The 8,223-nt window shown below is 36.4% G+C and overlaps 1 long non-coding RNA gene across 1 annotated transcript; it reads left to right on the top strand.

The window, feature by feature from the left end:
• On the top strand, window positions 5,622–7,000 carry LOC110262967. Its single transcript, XR_002347978.1, has 3 exons — window positions 5,622–5,716; window positions 5,802–5,867; window positions 6,912–7,000. It is a non-coding gene; the product is annotated as an uncharacterized LOC110262967 (long non-coding RNA).

Raw genomic sequence — 8,223 nt, 5'->3', positions numbered from 1 at the left:
CTCGTATATTCACAAAGTTAGGTTAATGAGATCTTGGAATTTTCTGTATTATTATTATTATTATTATTATTATTATTATTATTATAGAGCTATACGATGGAAGAGTGGAACCCTATTTAAGAGCTGTTGGTTTTTACAATGTGTTTTAAATTAAAAAAATTGCAGGAAAAACGACCCTGGTCAATGCTTTAGTAGAAAGGTGGAATCCATATACTCATACATTTCATCTTTCCATAGGTAAATGTACTCCCACTTTAGAATATGTAGTATTGATTCTCAGAATTCAAAAAAATGGTCTACCAGTTATAGGGCCAACCGCCAGTGATAACGAACTCATGCAACAAGAATGCTTGTTGAACTTTGGAGTTGCACCTATAGCGAGTGATTGTAGAGGTAGCTTTATGAAGCTAACGTGGTTGCGAGTAAAATTAAACATGATATAATGTTAACTGATCATGAGGCTATGGAGCATTATATTAGGTGCCACATCATGTCATTGTTTGGTACGACGTTATTTCCGGACAAGTCTGGTGCAAGAGTGCATTGGAAATTTCTACATTTACTCTGTGATATTCCCAGAATTAGGACATACAATTGGGGATCGGCCTGTCTTGTCCATTTGTACAGCTCTCTGTGTAGGGCTATACAATATGATTGCAAGAATTTAGATGGGCCGTTAATACTGTTGTATGTATGGGCCTGGGAGTGGATGCCTTTTCTTGTACCAATTCGTTATTCCCCGACTTTTTCGTTAGCTTGTCGGTAGGAGCTTTTATTAAATATTATAAATTTTCAAATTTATGTATGTAATTAAATAACTTGTATGTATTTTGTTAATGTAACATTTTAATATCACAGGTGGAGTGAGTATGCTTGTCCTTCGATGAAGTATAAAAGATTGACACTTGCATATGTCAAGCACATTCTTGATAATATGCAGAATGATAACGTATGTAAATTAACAATTATCTGAATTTCTCATGTTAACACTATTAGTGATTATTATTATTATCATGATTTTTACCTAAATGCATAATTTCTGTTGTCACAGTTTGTGTGGGACTCATATAGTCCGCAGATCCCATGCCCCGATTTTGTGCTACATGATATCTATGAGGATCCACAATTCTGGTTCTCACCGTCTTCTCTCATTTCTTTTGAGTGCATCGAGTGGTATCTAACCAATAGGGTTAAGCGACAATTTGGGAGATGACAAGATAACCCAAAGAACCCGAAGATTCTCGGAGATGCACACAACAAGTTGTTGACAGGTCCAAAAAATTTGAATTGGGCCAACCAGTCACTACAAGAATTAGCGTATTTATTGACGCAAAAAATTGACGGCTATCTCTCCCGTCGATATTTTTCGACGGCTTGCTGTCGATATTTAAAAAAAAATTAAAAATAAAGTAATAAAATCGACAGTCTGGTCGTCGATTTTTTTGATGATGCATTAAATCTCCTTTTAACCATCGTCATATTATCGACGAAGAGGGGGTTGAAAATACTTTTATATCAAAATCGACAGACATGGCGTCTATTTTTATATTTAAAATATCGACAAAGTTTTCGTCGATAAATTTGAACGGTCCAGATTGCTTTTTAAAATCAAATAAATGGTGTGGATTCAATGTATAAAATAGACACCAAAGACTTTTTTTCAAAATAAAATCGACATACACACCGTCGATTTTTATTGCTAAAAACACCAGTCCGCGCCCAATTCCCGCTCCAAGTTTAGAAACACAATTTTATCCTTTTCTTTCCTTTTCTGCATTCCACTTCTTTTCTGCATTCAGAAACAATTTCAGTCCACTTCACGGTTGCGCCACCGTCACTCCATTTGTTCGCGCTGCCACTGTCGCTCCTCTTGCTCATGCCGCCACTGTCGCTCCTCTTGTTGGCACTGCCTGTCGCTCTGTTGCTGCAGTCACCGCCATCGCTCCTCTTACTTTGGTCCTTCTCCACTCTCTCTCTCTCTCTCTCTCTCTCTCTCTCTCTCTCTCTCCTTCAGTTTCATTTAGAAATCCCCTAAACTATGACCTAATTGTAATATCTTGTTTCTAAATCTAGAAATTCTGGTCATGTTTATTGTAACAACCATCCCTTCTAGAAATAAAATTAAATTCGAAATTTGAAAATCAGTTAGGAGATAGGCTTAGAATTTTGAAATATGGATAGGAATCTAGTAACCGCCCTCCGTTTGAATTTAAAATTATCCCAACTACTCTATTCCCAAATGTATATAAATAGGAGTGCACTTATAGGTAGAAAATCACTCCTCTCAAATACCAAATCCTCTCCCTTCTCTCTCTACAAAAATATATTCTGTGTGCAAACACAAGAGGCAAGCTCAAAGAAGCGTTAGAAAAAGAGTAGGGAATTATGCTTTTCTTACTTTTATGTTGGCATGTAGTATGCTCTGTTTTATTTTCTTCCATCCATGCATGGCTACCATCTTTCATGTATCTTATGGCATGAATTATCCTTTACTTATCTCTCATCCACGTTGATCATGATTATCTATTATGTCAATTATGCCCTCTTGATCCATTAATATGTATCCCATATTTTTCTATGTGCATTTACATGACCTTTTAATTATTATTCCTTTAATGTTGAGAGTACATGCTTTTTTTTATGTCTTGTTCAAAATACCCTATTCTATTATGTACAACTAAATGGCCTCTTATATCATTATGTTATTATTACTCCTTTAATTTAAGGTCAAGAGTACATATTTCCTTATAATTATTTTATTCAACTAATTAACATCCCCTATTTTATTATGTGGAATTATATGAACTTTTATACCATTGGATTAATAGTATTTCTTAGAGTTAAGAGTATATGCCCTCTTATAACTATTTTATTCAACTATGTAAATATATCCTATTTTCTTATATAATGCACATTTATATTATATCTTATACATTATTAATATCTTCTTAGGGTCAAGAGTACATGTTTCCTTATAATTGTTTTATTCAACTAATTAACATCCCCTATTTTATTATGTGGAAATTATATGAACTTTTATAACATTGGATTTATAATTAAGAATACATGCCCTCTTATAACTATTTTATTCAACTATTTAAATATATCCTATTTTTTTTATATAATGTACATTTATATGATATTTTATACATTATATTATGAATACCTCTCTAGGATCAAGAGTACCTATGTTCTTATAACATCTTATGCAACATGATCATTTTTTTATGGTATATGCCCCCCTCTTGCATGATCTATTCTTGCATAAATCTCTTCTTGTGTATGCCTAAACAACCCTAATTGTAAATTAAACTGAGGGAATGATCCTTCGGTAAGGGAAGGTGACTCCCAAAGACAAGATAAGCGAAATGATCCTTCGGTAAGGGAAGGTGATCGGCAAACCTTTGGGATAAGAACCTTTGGTAAGGGAAGGGGACTATCTCATCAATTTTATATCATAATATACCTTTGTTGATATGACTCCCTTCTTGCGTATGTTTAAATAACCTTGATTGTAAATTGAACTGAGGGAATGATCCTTTGGTAAGGGAAGGTGACCTCCAAAGATAAGATATCGAAATGATCCCTCGGTAAGGGAGGGTGATCAATCGAGATGATCCTTCGGTAAGGGAAGGTGATCGCCAAGACATTCGAGATAAGAACCTTCGGTAAGGGAAGGGGACTCTCATTTTATACCAGTTTGAGCTCAATACCTTCCATAAAAGCTAAGAAAGGAGAAAGCATGAATGAAAGTTTGAATTTTATGTTTTTTTAAGATTTATCTATGATTATGTTGATGATACATAAGATGTTATCCTTTTATTTTTTTTCTATGTTCTTTCCTTTTTACCTTTATGTTTTACGCTTTACAAGAGGTTCATATTACATGCCATATCGTACGATCTGTTTTAAAATCCCGCACATGGGCTGGAGATAGATATGGAGGTGTTGCATAGCACTCCTACTGAGACTTTAAGTTCTCATCCCCTTTCTTTTCCCATACTGTCTCCAGAGAAATATGGCACAGCGGATAGAGACGACGCAGTGCCCCCCGAAGGTAACTTCTGAGTATGACCCCTCGAAGCACGCGTGGGTAGTTACGACCACTACTATCGTGCTCCAAACTATCTACTTAGGTTGAGAGTTGGTGGAAAGAGAACCCCAGCTGCCCGTCAAGTCTTAGTTCATCCCACACAACGGAACCGGATTTTCACTGCGCAAAAAGGTGTTGGAGGAAAACCACTGGTACCTCGATTCGTGAATAACTGAAGGGTCCTGATCAAGGATAGGATAGGACACAAGTATGGGAGCCTCTTCGACGAAATTAGTTAGGACGTATTAGTTTCTTTTCTTTTGTTATAATTATCCCTAAGCATTTTATTTTGAACCGTACTCATGGATAAGTTATATTTTAATTCCATCATTTTAGTGCTACTCGTTTTCCTCTTCACGCGCACTTCCTCCTTCCTTGCATAACGATTAAGTTCATTCTCTTTCTCTATCGAGTGTGGCACCTTATTTAAAGACCTTCAAAGATAGGATTTAACTTAGGGTGTTACATTTATTCTGGTCATAATTTGCTGCTTTAGACACATGCTGGTTCTGTATCGATTCCAAATTCCAAAACTACCTTATTCTTGTTATCTTTACTACGTACCAACTATTCAAACCCTAAATTTGGTGCATGCATTTCTATTTTGAGTGTTGGCATTCGTAATCTGAACTGTGAAATTAAAGGGAGTGACAGTGATAGAAGATGTCATGACTGAGATCTGCAATGACCAAAGCAGTGGAGGTTGGGAACAATACCAACCTCACTCACGCCGTCGTACAACACGATGGCCAAGCCGTCGCCGAGGGTGCCAAAATCCTTCAGGATCGCATTGTAACTTCACTCTCCCCTCTTTCTGTATTACTTTCAATTTTGCCTGTGATTGCTACCCGAATTCCCAACTAGGTTAAAATTTGTGTCCCCTTCATGTTTCTAGTGACTTATTGACCTCGTTTTTATTCGTCTCAGCTGTTTGTTTTACATATCTTCTAAACTAGTACTTGTTTTTCCTCATTTGTAATTAAATGAATGAATTGTTGTAAAGTTACTGCTTTGGAGCTAAATTAATTTGTAACTGAAGTGTTCTGATGTGAGGTGATAAGAATGATGAGGACACTGATTTCACGTTGTGTGTATGGATAGGATGCTCGGAATTATAGAAGTGTTGTGCATACAATTAAGAGATTGGAAGAAGCTGCTATCACCTACAGGGGACCTGAAAGAGTGGAGTTGCTTAGAAGATGGCTTGTTGTGCTTAAAGAGGTTGATAAATTGTCTCGAGCTACGGATGATAAAGAGAAGACTTTTGAGCATCACCTTGGTGTTGAAGAGTTAAAAGATAACCCAAGGAAACCATCTCTGGTAAGAAGCCTTCATTCCTTGCCTTGAATCCGAACATTCTAGTTTGGTAAGAGTTAAAAGAACTTGTTCTTGTTGCTAATTAAAGCATTATTATTGCAGGGTTTTATGTACATATACTCAGTGATGAGAGGTTCAGTAGCTTAAGGTGCAGGGTTAGGAGAACTGTATGAAGAGGCAATAGCATATTTGATTTATTGTCTTTACTTTCAAGTTGAGAGGCAATTTAGTGAATGCTCAAAATCTCTGCAGTGGAATAAGGATAGAGTGAGGGAACTAGAAACACAACTTAAATCCTTGCAAGAGGTTGCAAATGTTCCATGGGTCATCTTGAATTGTGGTTGTTTTTATGTCCCTTTACTGATTGATCCTTTTTCCTTTTCCTCTCTAGGATTTAATTTCAGCTAAAGATGCTGCTGCAGCAAACGAAGAGCAATTATCAGCTGAACTTTCCACTGTGAGTTAATTCTTGAATTCTTTGGCTTTATTAAAATATAATAGGTTCAGCCATTGTATACAGATTAATTATGTAGACTCCTCTGCATTTTATGTTTTTGGACTAGATGAGGAATTGAACAAAAGAAAATGAGAAATCTCGATTCTGAATTAAGACAGCTTCTTGCAATCTTGAATATGATGAAATAAAGGAGGGGGTGGAACATAATAAAGTCATGTGATATGACGACTGGATTAATTTTCCGTACCAACTATCGCAAGTTTTTCCCGCTTGGGGGGGCAGGGGGTAGAGGTTAGGGGATAGATAGTAGATAACAGCATACATTAGTTTCAGAAAAGAGGGAGACAACTAGAGAGAGAATTTGAGAGAACAGGTTGAATTTCCAATCTTTCATTAATTCAAATGAATGTCTTCCCAACAGGGAATGCATATGTATAGAGGATTAGAGGTGTACAAATAATCCTCTATTGTCTAAACTTTACTATATTTTAGGATACAACTGACCTCGTATGACAGTGGCCTGATGAATGATAAGATATAAGCTACGGCACTAACCTTTTGATATCTAAGCTACTGAAGATAGTCTTTTTATGCCCTGCTTCACTATCCAGCATTAATATGTGTAGCTTCAAATGTATGGACTATTTTTATTTTGGAGTTGTTTTTCTAAATTGCAAAATATTTGAGTTTATGATTTGGAAGTGAAGTCAATTTTATGAAATAGAAGATAGGTGAAGTGCAGTTATGATGCTGACTGGAAATGTACAAAAGGAAATTCATGTAGGAAAGTTCTTAGGAAAGCAGCAAAGGTGCCACAATGCTGGCCAGAGCCTTTGCATAATTGAGATAGTAACCTTTTTTAAGTAGCAATGAGCAGAACATCTGAGAGTCAAATTGAACTGTAAAAATAAGTCCATCCCATACCTAAATAATGTTTGTGGGGATAGATGTATGTTTTGTGGAAGTAAGATTGAGTATATTTACAGGTCAATTTTCACATGTTTTATTCATTCAAATAAAGACAATGTTCATCATTGCATTTAGATTCATGGTTATCAAAGGAATGATCAAAGGATGTCCATATCTAAAGATTAAGCTAAGGTGGTGGAAAAGATCAATAATAGTTAAAAAAAGAGACCTCATTTCACCTTTGCCTAAACATCAACAAGAAGAAGAGGGAAAAAGGAAGAAATGATGAGCGGATAATTTATACGCTTTTTGATAGTGTTTTTACATAGTTTTTAGTATGATTTAATTAGTTTTAAGTATATTTTTATTAGTTTTTAAATAAAAATCACATTTCTGAACTTTACTATGAGTTTGTGTATTTTTCTGTGATTTCAGGTATTTTCTGGCTAAAATTGAGGGACTTGAGCAAAAATCAGATTCAGAGGTTGAAGAAGGACTGCAGATGCTGTTGGATTCTGACCTCCCTGCACTCAAGTGGATTTTCTGGAGCTACAGAGGTCCAAATGGCACGCTCTCAATTGCGTTAGAAAGCAGACATCCAGGGCTTTCCAGCAATATGTAATAGTCCATACTTTCCCCGAGTTTAGATGATGCAAACTGGCAATCAACGCCAGTTCTCTGCCCTATTCTGGAGTTAAACACCAGAAACAGGTTGCAAAGCAGAATTAAACGCCAGAAACAGGTTACAAACTGGCAACTCCAAGGAAGACCTCTACATATGAAAGCTTCAATGCTCAGCCCAAGCACACACCAAGTGGGCCCGGAAGTGGATTTCTGCATCATTTACTCATTTTTGTAACCCTAGTAACTAGTTTAATATAAATAGAACTTTTTACTATCATGTTAAGCATCCGATCTTTGATAAGTTTTATGCTATCTTAGACCTTTAGAAAGGCTGGCCATTCGGCCATGCCTAGACCTTGTTCTTATGTATTTTCAACGGTAGAGTTTCTACACACCATAGATTAATGCAAAGTACTATTATTTTTCAATTCAATTCAAGCCTATTTCTTCTCTAAGATATTCATTCACACACAAGAACATGATGAATGTGATGATTATGTGACGCTCATCATCATTCTCACTTACGAACGCGTGCCTGACAAACACTTCCGTTCTACATGAAAGCAATCTTGAATGCATATCTCTTAGCCTCCTGATTCACGATCAGAGTCTTCGTGGTATAGGCTAGAATTATTGGCGGCCATTCTTGAGATCCGAAAAGTCTAAACCTTGTCTGTGGTATTCCGAGTAGGATCTGGGAAGGGGTGGCTGTGACGAGCTTCAAACTCGCGAGTGTTGGGCGTAGTGACAAACGCAAAAGGATTACTAAATCCTATTCCAGTAGGATCGAGAACCGACAGATGATTAGCCGTGCGGAGACAGC

Source organism: Arachis ipaensis, chromosome B05, assembly GCF_000816755.2.
Source record: "Arachis ipaensis cultivar K30076 chromosome B05, Araip1.1, whole genome shotgun sequence".
Taxonomy (NCBI): domain Eukaryota; kingdom Viridiplantae; phylum Streptophyta; class Magnoliopsida; order Fabales; family Fabaceae; genus Arachis; species Arachis ipaensis.
Note: the sequence above shows the minus strand (reverse complement) of the source record. Positions and strands in the feature narration are given on the sequence as shown.